The sequence below is a fragment of the Harpia harpyja genome, chromosome 1 (assembly GCF_026419915.1).
Source record: "Harpia harpyja isolate bHarHar1 chromosome 1, bHarHar1 primary haplotype, whole genome shotgun sequence".
Taxonomy (NCBI): domain Eukaryota; kingdom Metazoa; phylum Chordata; class Aves; order Accipitriformes; family Accipitridae; genus Harpia; species Harpia harpyja.
Genome location: NC_068940.1, coordinates 56962982 through 56980377, shown reverse-complemented (window position 1 = coordinate 56980377; position 17396 = coordinate 56962982). Strand labels below are relative to the sequence as shown.

The 17396-nt window shown below is 37.1% G+C and overlaps 1 protein-coding gene across 5 annotated transcripts in view; it reads right to left on the bottom strand.

Moving 5' to 3' along the window:
• Window positions 1-17396, bottom strand: part of TPK1 (thiamin pyrophosphokinase 1) — a 324730-nt gene that overhangs the window by 293089 nt on the left and 14245 nt on the right. The window lies entirely within an intron of this gene.

The following is a 17396-nucleotide window of genomic DNA, read 5'->3' as shown; positions in this document are numbered from 1 at the left end:
GAAATATCAGGCCCCAAATTACCATCCTGTTGGCACACGAGACTTTTCACATCCTTTCTTATTTTGGACTGGCTGCTGTTTCTTACTATGGGTGGCACCCACTTCCCCAAGCAGAGTAACTGGTACATCAGGAAAGCAGAAGTAATTCACATTTTTTGTTGCTGTTGCTCTTTCAAGGTGCACTGTGCACTGCCATCAGTGGTTCTGTGTGTGAGGGTAAGGGTCCACCAGCACTCCCGTTATTTTAAATAGGGCAGGTGGTGAAGAAAGAAAAAGGGGAAAAAAAAATAAAAGGAAATACCTGAAACACTGACAGATCCACTTGTGTTTAGTGCCTTCCAGCATCTGCTTGGAAGACTTCTAGAGCAGTCTCACAAAAGCAGTCTTACTGCCATGTAATAGTTATACAGGATAATGCAATGAGCACATGGCCCTTTGCTGTCAGAGGAACTTTACAGCAAAGAAGAATAAAATGCTACAGATGGACAACACCCGTGAAAAGAAATTCAGTCAGTAAACCAAACAAAAACAGAGTGGCCGATTTCAGAGGCTTTAATCCAAAGCATGGAGTAATATTCTGGATGAAGTCACCATTAGATAGCTATGCAACAAATACAGCAAAAGACTCCTTTTTTAATATCACAAATCTGTGATTTATTGATCCCACACAGAATTTGATGGAGGAGGAGAAGCTTTTAATTAAAACAAGTTACTAACTACAAACCCTTCCCAAGCCTTTCAGGAAAATCTTGCTTCAGAGAATGATTTAAAGAGTCATAGCAAGGCTGCATCAGTATGCTTAGAAAGAAAAGGTGTATTTATAACGTGATTAGTTGCATTGAGTTAAGATACTATTGAAGATAAAGGCAGTTCCTAGTTCTCAGTAGGGAAGAGGTGACAAAACTACCACCGAAGAACACTTTTTCCTCTTGCAAAATTAGCAAAGCTGCTGTTATTACGTCTTTCAGAAAAATTTAGTGGATTCAAAATTACTTTAACACTTCCCTTTGTTTTATTCATTCTAATGGCAAATAATTGAGTCTTGTTTAAATGGAGCTATGTTTCCACAGCTCTAGCAGGAGAAAGTGTAACAGAAACAGATGACAGTGAATATTGCTCCTTACTAAAAGTTGACACCTTAACACTACAGAGAGGCCTTCTGTTAGAGGAAGTTCAGCCCAGTCAGTTAAATACATCACTGATGTAACCTTAATTTCAAGGAATGAGCTGGAAATGCCTTTTTTGTTTAAGTTCCATTTTCTCATAAGTGAACCAACAAGGAAGTAATCTAGCTTCATCATTTCTCATTCCCCTTAAAACAGCTGTAACATGTTGGGATCTATGATTTTCTTACTGAACTTTTCCTTTTGCCTCAGTAGTTTTTTCTTCAAATTTTACTTTAAACATATTTGTATACATCTGTACACACTTTTTCCTCTTTCAATTTTACTGCTATTTATATAGCAATTGGCATAAAACATTAATGTCAAAAATATAATCCCAGACACAAATTTCTTAATGTAAAAGCTCAAGCATGACGGAAAAAAAAAATCAAACCAGAAAACTAAGGCAGAAGGGATCTTAAGAAATCATTTAATAAGCCTGCTTAATCAAAGCCAGAAACAAATATACCTAACATGAAAAGACAGAGGGTAGAAAGTAGAAGCTATGCCACAAACAGTAAACTGACTGAAACAAAAGTGACGTTCACAAGTCATGTGAAGGAAAGGATTTTAGTGTCTGTACTGGGATGAGAAAGGAGACTTTCATGTGTATGCAACTACATGGAAAAGCATATGAAACTGGAAAGACTTAAATAGGAATCAGTAGAAAAGGAAGTGGCTTGGAGAGGAAAAACTGGGTAGAAGCCAGATCCAAATGGAAATTAGTAGAAATCTATGGGTTTCATGTCACTCAAATATATAGCAGACAGCCATTCGTAAATGGATGAGCTGGCTTCCCCAGCATTTCCCAACAAACTGCTTTTAGATCAAAACACGCAGATATGAAATGAAGGTTCAGGAACTGAAGTTCAGAAGAAAAAGAAAAAGCTGTCACCTTAGTAGCACAGTAAGCAAGATGATGAAACAAGGACGTGGAATAAATGGTTTCCTTCAGTATCTCTAAGACACCATGCCGCTATCATTACCCAGGCTAGGTAAAGCTAAATCAAAGTCACGTTTAATACTTGGCATGTGCTCAGCTGCCTCCCAGGCAGCAGGAAGGCTCACGCTAGGAACATGGCTAAGGCATAGGTTAAGACGCGTTTTGGTAAGCACACTATCCGCAACCTTGTGCAATCCTGTGGCGTAAGTCTCTTGGAGCTGTTCTGCGTGGTATAAATAGATATAAAGCCGTTGGAGCAATAATGCAAATGAGTGACTGGATTACTCATCTACATGTTATTCAGAAGTCTCACTTCTCTGGTTCTGACAAGAGTTTTGCCCTTCAACCTATGAATACTCTTCCAGCAAACATGTTTTATATTCCTAGACTCCTATAAAAATTATTTTCACCTGAAAATTCTCCACTGCCTCTAGCTACTACCCACTCTGTTGGGTATAATGAAACATATTTTTGTTGGTAAAAATTCCAGTATTCCAGCAGGAAGAACTCTAGAAAAGTACAATGCATTATTACTGATAATTGCATTTTATAGCAATTCTGGAATATTAAATTACTCAACTTGAATTTTGTCTGAACAAGACAATGCTGAATTTAAAAATCTCTTCTTGTTTGCATACAGTTTATAACAGAGTGACTTCATGGATTTCTATTGAGTCAGTCCTGATTTACAAATTAAGAAAAAAATTACATTTGTCCAGCTGGAAATCACCCTGTGAGGACTTCTTCAGTTGCACAGCTAATAAATAGCACATTATCAGAAAGAAGACCTAAAAGCATCTACCAATGATGTCTGGGGTTACTCTGCAAAATACAGCAGAGTATGTATGTACTTTATGAAGTAAAGAACTCAAGCATATTTTGGTGAACGTGAATTCACTGAAGGAAAATCATATCAGATTATATGTTTTGGGTGGTTTGTTTTTTTTTTTTCTTTACTGATTTTCAGGAGAAGAGACATGCAATAAAATCTGGAACTGCAAGAGAATATGTCATGAAGCTGCACGGTATCTTCCCATTTAAACTACAGAAAACAGGGATCAGTAGAAGAGGGCTAAATAGGACACGAAATTGGCTAATGGACAAATGATACTGATTTGTTTCAAAAGGAAATGTACAAAATTGAAGCACAGATCCTCAGGGATCAGCGCTAGGACTAATCTTAGTATTTTAATAACTGTGGCATAAGACAAAGTTTACTGATGACAAAGTCAGAAGGCATCATAAACACAAAGAAAGAGATGGATACCTCATGGAATTTAATGCATGGCTTTGAGGCATGAAATAACTAAAACAGAATGAAACTCAACAGTACCAAAAGCATGAGAACTGTGTTTGGGCATCTAATAAAAAAAACATGCTATATGCTGGGAGCTCATGAACTGCTAAAGCGTAAGTACATAAGTATGCCAACTGGTCAAAAGATCACTATGAGTCACACAAAAAACAACAAAGTTGTATAAAAGATAAATGCAATCCAGCATTGCATTCAGTACACAGAGAACAACAACATTTTGTGTAAAAGTTACAGAACCTCCTGCATGGAATCTTCCATAGGAAAACAGGATTGAAAGGAAAATGTTCGCACATGAATTAATAGGTGTAATTTGCCCATGAACAGGGAAATTAGAAGACAGTTCCTAAATATTAGAACAATGACTTTGTGTAGTATCAGCCAAATAGGAGAAAGTAAAGGACAAAAAAACCCCTGCTGTTACATAAAAGAGAGCTAGTTAAAAGCAAGAAAAGGATTACATTGTGTGAGATGGAAGTTGTCAGTAGTTAGATGACCCAGCCAATCTTTTTCATTCTTGTTACCTTTACAATGACTTGATAAACTAGAAGGTAAGAGTTGCTTGGACTCACTACATATCCAGAGAAATACATTATCTAAAACATTCATTGGTAGTATTTTCGTTTCCAAAACAGACTGCATTCGCAAAGTACAAAACTGTCCGGCTCATATCTAGTTATAACATTATATAATTTAACACTGGATAATGTAAAGCAGCTTATCAACTCCTTTTTCTCCTATTTGGATATTCACTATACTGACAACTATCAGGAGGGAATCTGAATCCAAACCAGTCAGTCAGTTCAGCAACAATCCTGTGTTCCAGTGCTGCAGACTGGGCTCTGTGAGGTGCTAGACTTCAATAAGCTATCTACTTTTCAACACAAGGTCAAGAGAGTTTCTAAAATTGAGAGCAAAAGAACAACCATTTACTAGCTATATGGTGGCAGTGCCTCTACAGGGACACAAAACAAGTCAGCTTTCTTTCTTTCTTAAGGCCCAATATTGCATTCCACGGTTCAGGTGACCTTTTCAGTAGCTGTCATTTCAGTAAGTTCTGAACAATAATTAAACCAAAGAGGACATGTTGCTCTGTCATTAATTCTCTTGAGATCTGCACTCAATAGCGCTTTTTCCATAGTCAGCGCATAGTGTTGACACATAGTTATGAGTATATTTACTTGGTTTTTACTGGAAGACTGGTTGGCAAACAAGTTTTTGTCACTCTGTTCTGATGGGAAATTTGTATTACAAACTGTAATGCTCTATGGCTCAAAATAAGCTTGTTATTTTTTAACATGTCTATAATTACAGCTTTTTTTTTTTTTTTTAAATAAGGCTGGAATACCATGTGTTGCAGCTAGGGGTTTTTTATTTATTTTTTCTCAGCTCAGGTAATAAAGTAGGTACTCTGTAAATACACTAAAATCCTCAAAGTTAAATAGCTGCACTACAAGACAGATTTGCTTTGTTTTTACACAGCTTTCATCTCTCAAGTAATAAAAAAAAAGAACTATTCAGGCATTGGGTTTTGTTTTGGGTTTGGGTTTTTTTGTAAGGGAGAGAAGGATCTAATCGCTTTCCTGCATCATTTTCCTCAGCACTTTCCCATAATCATCATTAATATAATTTATTGCATTTATATAGAGTTTTCCATGAAAGGAGCTCAAGCACTTTACAAAGCAAAGAGGAAAAGCTCTTCTATCCTTTAGCTTGCTATGAGATGTGCTTTAGTTCCATAAAGAATAGTTAACATGTGAAATGATGTCCCTATGAAACATTGTACTAGACAAATGCCCTTTAAGATCTCACATACTGTTTATTTACTGATGACAAAAAAATAAAGAGTGATGATATAGTTCTGGTAACAGAGGAAAAGAATGCAATTCATTGCATTGAAAATTATTCTGATAGGATTTTACTGATAGCAGAAGGATCATATCCCTAACACATTCTTTGAAAAGGACAGCCAAGCCCACTGAAAAACATGCACAAAATACTTTAGTATGTTACCCCATACTAGTTATTAGTACCCTGACCAAGAACCTTTATGCAGGATAAGTAGCGGAAAATTCAACTCTGGATAAGACTATTTTCCGCAATTATGTTTTTACAATGTAGAGTTTCTCTGCATACACATTTCTACCCATTTAACTAAATCCATGCTGTAAAACCTGCTGTCCTTTTACCCGATGAGAGTTTTGCCAGTGATTTCAAAGGGTACAGCATTTATCCTCCAATTTTGAAAAATTAATCAAAATGTAATGTGGATGCATGTGTCTTGATCACATCACTTTTCCCTCCCCTTAAAGCTGAATGAATTGACTAGCATCATGGTCAGACCGTCACTGCAAAAACAGTGTGATAAAATGTTAGTATCTGTGGGGCATTCTGAACTAACCTGCCCCCTGCACACCAAAACAGATCAGGAGCACTCACTTGGACACCCTGCTACCTGGAGGGAGGTAACCTCCAGCACTGACAAACTGTCAGAAGGTACGATCAGGAATGCAGGGTAAAGTCTTAATCCAGAACTGTTATTTCTCCAGTTAACAGCAGCCTATACCTTTAGTTCTTTAGAAATTAAGTACTAGGTACTGAAAAAAATAAATAAAATAAGTCAAAGGTTTGTCTACTCCTTTGTTCTGACTCTGACAATAACAAGCATTAAATGCTTTGGGAAGAGTACAGAAGCTGGGCATGCATGAAATGACGCTTCCCTTGTCGTATCATTCAGCAACCAGTGGTTAGGAACTGAACCAGAGGCTGCATCCAGGCCTTTAATAGCCACTGCTATTTATTTCTCCATCAATTTCTCTAATGCCTCTGAAACTCTTAATACTTTTAATTTCCCCCATATCTGTGGCAGTGAGCTTGTACAATTTAATTGCACTCTGCACAAAAACTACTTTTGCTCCAAACCTCCTATGCAACCATTTCATTTTACACCTTTGGTTCTGGCGGGGGGGGGGGGGGGGGGGGGGGGGAGAGAAAAAAGAAAATAAATGTTCCAGGTTTGCCTTTTTTGGCAATAATTATGATTTTATAGGCTTCTGGTGTATTTTCTCTCAGTCATCTCCTTTCCAAGATGAAGTTCTGGTCCATTTAGTCTCTTTGCATGGAACCGCTCCATACCACTGATAGTCCTTGTTACCCATCTCTATACTTTTTTTAGTTCCAGCTGTACAAAACTGACTCTGTTTCCCCTATATAGTCAGTTTGGTCTAATCCAGCTTTCATCTAACCCAGCAGCAAACAAAACGCTCACTGACTTCAATGATCTAAAGTCAAACTCGTAAGTATGTTGATGCTGAAGTACATGTATTTGAAGTATCTTAACAACTGATAAAATGACTTAAAAAAAAAATCTAGGAAATACACACTCGGTGCTAGCACAAATGGGCACAAAAATATCAAAATTAATGAGGAAATGCCAAGGCATATCAGGTGACAATTTGTCACTAGATGCATCTTACCTGAATAAAAATGTACAGGGCTTAATTATGCACAGTTTGAAAGAATTACTTTCATCTTATAATTCACCATAAGGTTTTTACAATGCACAATAATCTTCGGTACGCCACAATTGTTCAGCAAACATACAAACATTAACAGAAAAAGTATACCTATCTAAATTGCCTTACATTGCCTTACCTTCCTTTTTGAAGTATAGGTATAAACTACTGCTGTCTCGGATTTTACGTAAGGGTCATATTATTTATAGAAGTAGTCTTTCCTTGACTGTCAGGTTTTTTGTTGTCTTACAAAGAAATACAAGCAAACATTAAATTTAAAGCACATTGGAATGAACGTATTTCTATAAGAAGTACATATATTTTATCACATAGCACCAAGCTGAGTTTACAGAACAAAAACATGCAGCAGACACAGCAAACTGGGAATTTTTTGATAAAACCTCTTTTTGTCTCAAAATAAGTACTCATTAGTAAAACAAATTGTTCACATGAAAAATGAGGTTTGATAAACATGTTTGTTTCTAAAACCTCTGAAGCTGTTAAACTATCCCAACTCATCACTCTCCAAGTAAAATATTTCATTGTGTGAGAATTTTCACTATTAAAGCGTGAACTTCAACAGTCACCTTTGAAATAAAACATTTTAAGATAGTTTAAATGAAAATGCTTTGTTTGATCTTAGCTAAAACTTTTTGGGGAATTTCTGAGAATTCAACATCTTGTCCTAATTTAGGACAAAGACATCTTTTAAAAATCTGCATAATTTTCCAGGACAGAGTAATCTTCTCTCAACCCAAGACCTACAGCAAAGGCACAAAATGTCTGTGAATACAGGTGCTCACCTCATCTTACTCTTCTGAAAATAAGACATAGTGAGTACAGTAGCTCTCTTCTAGGAGTGGGGGGAGAGCTGATCTTCTAGAGCTCCACAGGAGCAGACAGTCTGCTTCTTTGGATCTACTGGGTGATAGGGAACGATTGCTTGGGGGGGGGGGGAACGTTTGGGGTTTTTTTTCTTTAAAAAAATGCAATATGTTATATTTTAAGCACCAGAGTTCCATTAAGTACCACTTTACATGGGATTATTTTTTTAATTTACCTGCATCCATGACACATACGTAGTATGCGTCATGCTAGTAACTTGACTGTTCAGCACTTTGTCCCTCCCAGAATAACCTGAGTTGCAACAAAGTCCTGAAGATGTAGTGAATAAATGCTGTCTCAATGTAACTTTCCTGGCAGAACTAGACCCCCTGCAGTAGCACTGCATCTTGCGACAAGAGCCTCCAGTCTTCTAACATCCACAAGTGACCTTGGCGGCATACTGCTAAAATAAATGACTGGAATCTGAAAACCAGGCAGTATGCCACAATCTAAGATAGGTCTTGCACACACACACAAAAAAGAAAGCAATACTCCCATTAAAGGTATAAAAGAAAGATGGCTGAAGGTGATGTGGTAGCCCATCATGATTACTTCGTTATATTTCTGCTACATAATTTCAATGAAAGGAAGGAAAGGGAATACTGAAGAGTATTCCAAGAGCTAAAACATACCTGGTTTGCAGCACCTGTTTGCTGTCTACATGGCCTAATTCTTTCTGATGAATGTAACCACCAGAAAAAGGCAATAAAATACTTACTAGGGGAAGCAATCACTACACGCACCTCTTCTCCTGTAAAACCACCAACCACATCTGTTGTTAGCACATCAAAAGTTATTGACAATTTTAATTTGGATTTAGAAAATAGCGCTCAGTTATTGCATGGTAGTTGGTTTTTTCGTTTGGTTGGGTTTTGTTGGTTTTTTGTTTGTTGGTTGGTTTGTTTTTTTAAAGACCTGTATCACCTCTAAAGTCCTAAGCTGTTTCACCAATAGGGAATACATAGATTTTTAGTGATGTCCGAAAAGATCACCAACTAACAATACTAATTTTTATCAACTGTCTTCACAGCTTAATTCTTACAGAAAAAAATCCAATACAACAATAAAAATGCTAATTGAGAAAGTTTTGGGAAAGATGCTGCAGACAATACAACTACATGCACAGGAAATTAATTCTGTAGATGATGTGGAAGAGATGGCTTATAAAGTTAACGAGATATTACTTAAGGCAAGAGAAACAATTAGACTATTAACAGTGAAGATAAAGCAAACATTTTGCCATCAAATATAAGGAAACTAATTAAAAGTGAAATGAAAATTAAGATACAAATATGAAAACAAAATCAAACAAGGTAAAAGGCCAGAGTTCACAGACTCAAAATCCAAACCAATGTGTTCAAACACACAGCACCTATAAGAACCTGAATGGACTGTAATTTATCGTTGTTTATTTTTTGCACATGCTAAAACTGAAAGATCCATCCTCCTTCGGGCATGGATTGGTCTGCTTTTTTTAAGAATAAAAAGAGATTTTATGGGCACCAGAAACAAAACTAAAAGGCAAGGGTGTAATTGCAAAGAGTGAGTGCTGAAAAAGCAGTAAGCTGTGTCATCCATTTAGCTAATCATTCTGAAAAACCTGTAAAGTTTAAAAGGGAAGAGTCTTCTCTAAGGCATGTTGCAGGCACATGCAACAATAGAGCAAGGGAAATCTATAGCTATTAGCTTGTATTGCTTTACAAAATACTTTCTGACACTACAGAAGCATGACAGGTGCCAGATCCAATTCTGCTTACACCACTAGTCTAATTCACATAACCTCATGAAACATTGGGGGATTTATACTCCGCAAGGCATTTTATGCTGTAGCCAGTCTTTCCTTCTCAATGCCATCACCAATTGGGACTGCACACAAACACTTCAGGCCCCTTGGTTCAGAAGGGCTTTTTAAGAGAACCAGAGTACTGAATGGTCTCAAGACTCTGGTTAAAAATGCCAACATGTTCTTGGCATGCAATCACCTGTCAGCTTTCATGAGTCTGTCCCCATTTTTTATTTTTGCTTTCCAAGTATTTCTTTCCTCCTTATCCTCTTCCAAAACTGAAGATCCTCTGATTACCCCTCTCCTCCTGTTTCTGAACAATCCCACCCATTACTAGCCTGTCAGACCATGCTGTCCTTACCCTCTGCTGCTGGCTCCTCTCTGTCAGTACTGACATCTCAGGCTATCTTTTTAACATTTTGCTCATGGATGTCCCACAACAATTTCAGTCCAAAGGATCTGCGTGACCCCTTTGAATTTTCAATGCTTTCTGTTAAACCATCCCACATCTGTGAAAACTTCAAGCTCACTATATATTATCATTAAAAATCTCTTAAAATTTGCCTGGTGCTACAATACCATGAACACTGATTGGCAGTCAAACAGTTTGCATGCCGTGATTACTACTCACAGTGCTGACTGCAGTCATCTCACCTTTACCTGGTGCTTCCCTTCTCTCTTTTCTCATACTTTATATCACAAATATCTCAGTTGTTGTCTTAAACTAGTATGTGAACAGTTTTGAATAAGAACCAGTCTACATATTAATTTCCACCAGCCTCGAGACTAGTGTCTTTCAGGACATATTTTAATGCAAATAAAAGTTTTAATTTTGGTTTTAATAGCCACCAAACCATTCATATAAGGGTAAGTGTTCCTCGTGCTCAGAAAAATATAACAAGATAATGTGGAATGTCTTAGCAAAAATTCCAGAAATGAGGAGAGAGAAAAAAAGAAAAATAAGAAAAAAAGAAAAATACAAACAGAATATACTAAAAGCAAAGTTCCCTAATTGCAGAACACGCAATGCAAGGAAATAATGATATGCTCTCCCATTATTTAGAAGCATCCCTTGCTAATTTAGCCTTTGAACAACTTGCAGCATTGTCTGCATAACATCAAGGAAACCTGTGTTGTTGAGTAAAACACAATTTTCTCAAGAGAAAATGAATACGCATTTTCCCAGTAATTAGCTTTTTAATTCTGATTAGCCAGCCTATACACTTATTCTGTATGTTATAATGACCAGGTCTGCAAAGGATAAAGTCTCGGCATTGTAGACAGCATTTCCAAAGACAGAATTTAAGGTGACTCGAATGCTAACAACTAAATACCAATTGTAAAGATAATAATGTTACAACACGTTACATTTTTAAGCATATATCCCATTACATTTAATTGGAGTTATACATACATTTAAAACCCAGGAAACGTAATAACCCATGAACAGCTTGAGTAGCTCTAGCAAACACCAAGAAGTACTTGCAAAGAAACCCCTTAAAGGTCCATATCTGTTTTACTGCAATATAACAGGAGATTCCACACTCTCTCTCTGCCATAAGAAGTAGTTAAAATATTGAAGAAGTTTTACATTTACAGTGAGTTAATCAAAAGGACTACTTGAAATTTTTTTTAAAAATTCACTGTGAAACAAAATAAGGCTAAAACTGAGCAAACTTAGAGTAAATTGTACGAGCAGCACAATCTATGGAGGAATCTCCAGGACCATCTGGAGCTATATGCACTGACCACACCTTTGTTGTATCACATGCAATTTTCTGAGCATTGCAAGGCACAAAACATATTTCAAAGGATCTCTTGATGTCTTGAAAGTGAGACACTGAAAGGAGGAAGTCAATTTCTCAAATCTTAAGTCTGCTAGTGACAAGCCATGGATGTGAACAGTTTCCAAAATTTCACTCCGCTATTCAAATCAGGGTCAAAAGGAGACCTTATATGATACTTCCACTGATTTCAATGTTATGAATGCTAGCACTGGAAGCTGAAAGTCTTGCCTGTCACCCCTCCACTGCCAGTAAGGGACTGTCTCCAGGAAAATGCTGAACAGATATCTGGAAGGTATGATTTTCAAGCAACTTAATTATATTTGTACAAAAAACTGCATGGATACTCTTGTTTCAGCTCCCACTAGGTTTACTTTAGTTTTATTTAAGTTCTTTTTGTTAGGAACACATTTAAGTTGAACTGAGTAAGATGCTTTCACATCACAAGAGAATCCATAAAGGGATTTGTAGAAGTTTACTTACACAGTGCAGCTCATGCCTTTAAATAAACTTTCTCATGTGAACAATATCAAACTGCCACTTGTCTCCAAATTCCCCAAACAAATTTAAAAGCAAGGTGCATTCTTTCCTCTCCAGCACAATCAGAGACTCTACTGACTCAGTGATGCTACTTCTAGACAATACCCTTTTTATTCCTAGTATGCTCTTAAGGGATCCCCAAGGAAACTTACCATTTCTAACAAACTACAAAAGCACATGGCTGGAATTTATAGAAATATTTCTAAAGAAGCCACCCAGAGAGAAAAGATTTGAAAGACAGTACACTTCATGATGGCCCTGCAAAGGTAGCAGTACATCACTTACCAAGAAAGAAGATACGAGTACGCACAATAGGTATAGACAAATGTAAATATGCAGGAAAGATCCTTCTAAATATAATCATGGTTGAAAACAGATGTGCATTTCACACTTTGAATAGGATTTGATAAATTCATAGCTATAGAATAAAAAAATAGGTTAGACAATGCACTGGAGGGGTTGTCAAGTTTCCTACAAATGAAATAAATAGAGCTCCATGATCTAACTGATTAAACCCTGCGAACCACTGGAAGGTAAAATAACCACCATTTTCATTAAATGTTCTGAATTAGTTAAGTTACATCTGCTCTTCTGGACACATTAGCCAAGCGAGCACTGGAGTGGCAATGCCTAATTTCCAGCTCTTTGACTTTGTTTTCAAGAAAAATCAAATGCCACACATCACAGGGGACAGAACTAAAAGACATAAGAGAGAAAGGTGACGTTAAGCAGGCTGTATGCTCACTGGACCCCATTCACAATCTCAAAAGTAGCTCGATGCATTTGGTAAAAAACGATTGACATTTATGTTTTCCTCAGTAGACCTAATTAGGTCTGACATACATCCATTCACACTCAAATAGGCACAGAAACCTTCAAGGTTATTTTCCAATTATTTCCACATATACTGCCTCATTCTGAAAGGACTGGGAATCTAAACCTTCAAAAGATGCTACAGGTGCTGCTCATGCATCTTCTCTCAAAACCCAAACTCTTAATAAGAAAAATACTTATTATTTAAAACTCACGGCTTTCAATACAGGAATTCTAATCTCAGCCTCTTCGATCCCATTTTTATTTGTGATTGACAGAATTTTTCATCACACAAATGGTATAAGTGCTGTTCTAATATTGTGAAGTTGTTTTAAATGCCCAAAAAGCAAGTCCTGTTCATAAGACTATTATTAATGTAACAACATTAATATCCATCTGGAAAGTGTAAAAGGTGCTAAAGGATGTTAAAGTAAATTTTCACACATGGAAGACATTCAGATAATATAGCTTCCCCAAAAAGGTTAAGAAAGATTAAAATTAAGATAAAGGTCACTTGAAAAGACACATCGCATTTAGCATGGTATCATGGGGGTGGTGGTAGAATCCCCAAACCAAAGGAGTCTCCTCTCTTTGCTTTTCTCATAAAAGCAGAGCTTGCTCTAGGTCTATATAAACATTTTTATGAAATGTCAGCAGCCCATCAGTAGTCAGCTACATTTCCACAATGGTCAGTTTACCTCTGAAATGAGACTGAATTCTTAATTTAGTCCCTAAATACCATAGCATTCTGAATCCCGTCTCCTAAAAAATACTTCTTCCTGTGATTTTGTCACAGATTTTGTAGTCTGCTGTATCATGAACTGAAAACAGCAGTCAAATCAACAAAGTGATCAACAGATTATCTCAGAAAAACAAGCCAAAAAAAAAGACCAACAAACCTTGGTGGGACCTGTATTTTTTTTCTGTACCACATCTGTTCAAACACATTTGCTTTGCTTCTGATGGTGGCATTCAAACTGCCAGAAGCAGAGGCTACAATCTAAGAAACAGCAATGACATCCTTTCTGAAAGGGTTCAGAGTCTGTTCTTTAGGTTCCTACAAAGGAAACAGTATTATCTTGAAATCTGCAATTAACATGAAAATTAAAAGAAAAAAACCAAAACAGTACCACTACCACTAGCTAAACTTTATAGCTCTTCAACAGGGTATTTCAAAAAGTATCATTGTCTTTAATTTATTGATGAGGAACTGAGGCACAACAAGGTTAAAAGCTTTCCCAACTCTATGCAGCACAGGACCCAGGAAAAGAATCCAAGTACCTTCAGGTTCATGATAACTGGAAATGAGTAGGCTGACAAAATGCTACTGTTCGTACTTCACTGCACACAAGACCCTTTCCCACAGACACCTGCATAAAAGTAGAATAACCAGCAATATTAATGTTTAAGGCAAAAAATAAATTTAGTGGCTGTGAAGAAAAAAATTACAACTTAGTACATAGCAGCCGAGAAACAATGAACCTGAATGAACATCTGGAGTATCAGGACGAAATCCCCCTAATACATACAAAATGTTGTAAAGCACTAGGATATCAAAAAACTAAAATGATTTATCAGGTTTGTAGAACATCATGAGAACAGAATCAGAGTGTTTTCTAAACAATGCGTGTTTAGCTATCTTTGAATTCCCATATAAATGTAATGATCTGCAAAATACCTCTCTGGCAAATATCTATGCTTTTTCAACTGCCGGGGTTTTTTTGGCTGCCGGTGCTGTAAACTATACCCCTGCACAGGCTCCGAGTACCTCCATGTTGAGTAGGACACCATGCAAGTGCTAGGTTCAGCCAGGGGGCTTCTCTGCGCAAGATGAGACTTTAAAGTGTTCAAGGCAGGAATAGCATTTTGTCATCTACCTCCTCTACTGCAGACGTCCTGCGAGGACTTGAGTGTGCTAAAATAATATCACAATAATACATTCAAGGCTCATCCTTCTACTTAAACCTAAACTTCAGAAGTATAAGCTGCATTGTAAATGCCTTCCTAATTTAGACTTTTCTATAGTATATTTGGAGAAGCTTACTGTGTCTGCCTCTGTAACGTACCCTAGGTATCTTACACTGTTCCCCACTGTCTTATTCTGGAACTCTGACAACATCATTTTTGGATTTGGTGCCGATGCTAGCAAATTTCAGACCTTAAACTCATCCAGTTCATGTTTCACTCTCACAGGAGACTGGCTATTTACTTCTGTCCTCTAAGGAAGCTCATAGCATGAATGACAAAATGTCAGGAATAATTAGGAAAACTAGTTTTATGCCCCTAAAGAACAAAACGTCATCTTCGTCCTCTCAAGCAGGGTGTGGTCTTCTCTAAATAAAAAAGAATAGCTTTTGGCATCCAACAAGTAAATTCAAGCCAGCACATCATTTAGAGACTACTTGTCTTTATTCCTGCATCTCGGTCCATTTCTTTCCTCTGTTTCCTGACATTACCTTCTGTGCCCTCTATAGTCATAGCCTACTGTAAGAGTGGTAGCAGAAAAACTACTAGATTCAAAACCCCTTTTCCCTTCCCTAGGGAAATCACCTATAGCTTTTGCTACTCCGTACTATTCAGCAACTTATGATACAGCAGTCCAGAAAATACTCTTCCCCAGCCTCCTTCCTCTGCCTCCTCTTCTACCCTTACCATCTCAATGTATTTTATTTCTATGAAGCAGTTATGAACTGCTAAGCACTGGCATTTGACATGCCCATCCAGGACCATCAAAATAAACTGAACATCCAGACAGAGGGTTAAGTAGAACTCACAATATAAGCACAGCTGCTTCTTGGTGTGAGATATCAAGGAGAACATCTCAGTGCCATACCCTCTTCCTAAGTGCTACAGTCTTCTAGGTTAGTAGCTCAAACTTTAAGTATATAGCAATTAAAAAAACCCAACCAAACAAAAAAAAGTTGTAGAGCAAGAATATAATTTGTTTCACAGCCCCAACCTGTGTGCCAAGACATGTTGTGGAGCCAGTGGTTTGTTGTACACCACGCTTCAAGTGCTGACATGTTTTGACAACACTGCCACTGATTCTGATTTTTAAAGCTGTAGAGAGAGTGGATGTTCACCTCAGCCATCTGCCAATGCAGCTGATGAACACATTGCACACAGGTTCCATAACTGATGTACCTCAAATCACCAGGAATCCTGTAGTGTGAGGCATGCTTTCTCACTGGACATAATAACAAATGTATAAATTACACTGACAACAGGGTTTGTCTCTACAGTGACATGCGTGGAAATTAAATAAATTAATTGTCAGTATAAAGTGGATTAAACTATAGAGAAACCCTTTGTAGATGCATTCTCTTGCTGATTTTTTACCCTCAGAAACACATACTCTCAGTTTGTGAAAAAAATTAGGAGCTATTTTCTGAAAGAAGCTTTCTTTTTAAAAGTCTGAAGTCCCTTTTGGACATCAAGAGAAAGCAGATTCCTAGAAAACTCCTGTCACAGTCTCTAGAAGACACTTCTGTTTCTTATCAATACAAAAGATGATCTGTAAAAACTAACAGAATAAAAGAACTTGTAAATGTCCAGATTTTTTTCAAGGTAATCCCTCTGAAACCTCTAGAAATTCAAATGGAAATTAGCAGCAGTATGGAAACTGATGAAATGAAATCACAGAGACAGATTTCACTGTCTGGCAAATTCACAGCAATTGCTACACACAGTTTTCACTCCTTATTTCGGAACTTATGGAGCTTCACTCCTCATACCCGTTTTCACGTATTTGTGTACTTTCGATGTCATATGTTAGATTTTGCTAAGAATCACGTTTGGATAAATATCATTACTGTACTGCAGAAGAAAGCAATAGTAATTTACAGAATGAAAACTTCAAACCACAAGAGTAAGTCCTGCTTATTTGAGTAGCCCAACTGAAGCTAGTATAATTACCTGAGTGAGAAAGTCTACGTGGCCTATCCTTCAGCACCCAATATGCATACAGGAAGCTCTCTCTGACTCTACATATACGACTCTTAAATACACATCTCAATTTCCTATGCTTTTGTACATTTAAGTTTTGTACACCTAGTCCATTCCTCTTCCCCTAAGTAGAATCAGCTCTCTAGAGAATTCTTCTTCATCTACCATTAAAAAAGGAAAGGCTCCCAGTGACAGGGACTACATCATCTTCTCAAATAATGTATTCCAGTGCTTCCTCCTGCTTCCTATACTTTTTTCCCCTAATATCTAACGTAAGCCTTCTTTGCTGCAGTTGAAATTCATTTCTTACCCAACTGCAACAGAACCAGTGAATATTTCCAAGGTCTGTTATGTATGCTCTTGGGGAAGCTATGAATGGGACAATTCTTCTGTACAGATAGGCTGTCAGCTGCAAAGGTTCTTCCACTGAATAGAATGGCAGGCTTTCCTTCCTAAATTCTCCTCTTTTACTAGGCTCCTTCACTCAAGTAACAAAACTCCTTTTACCTACTGTTTTTATCATAAGATGTGCATTTTTCATATGTATTTGCCATTGGGGACAAAGAAGAAAAGGGAAGATTAAACAGCAAAGGATCAGACTACAAAACTATATGTTTATAAACTCTCACAAAACATTACTAGCTCTTACTACGTATTCCTAAATTTAGATTTCCTCTCTGCTGTTCTAATTTACATTATTTGGGCTGTATAAC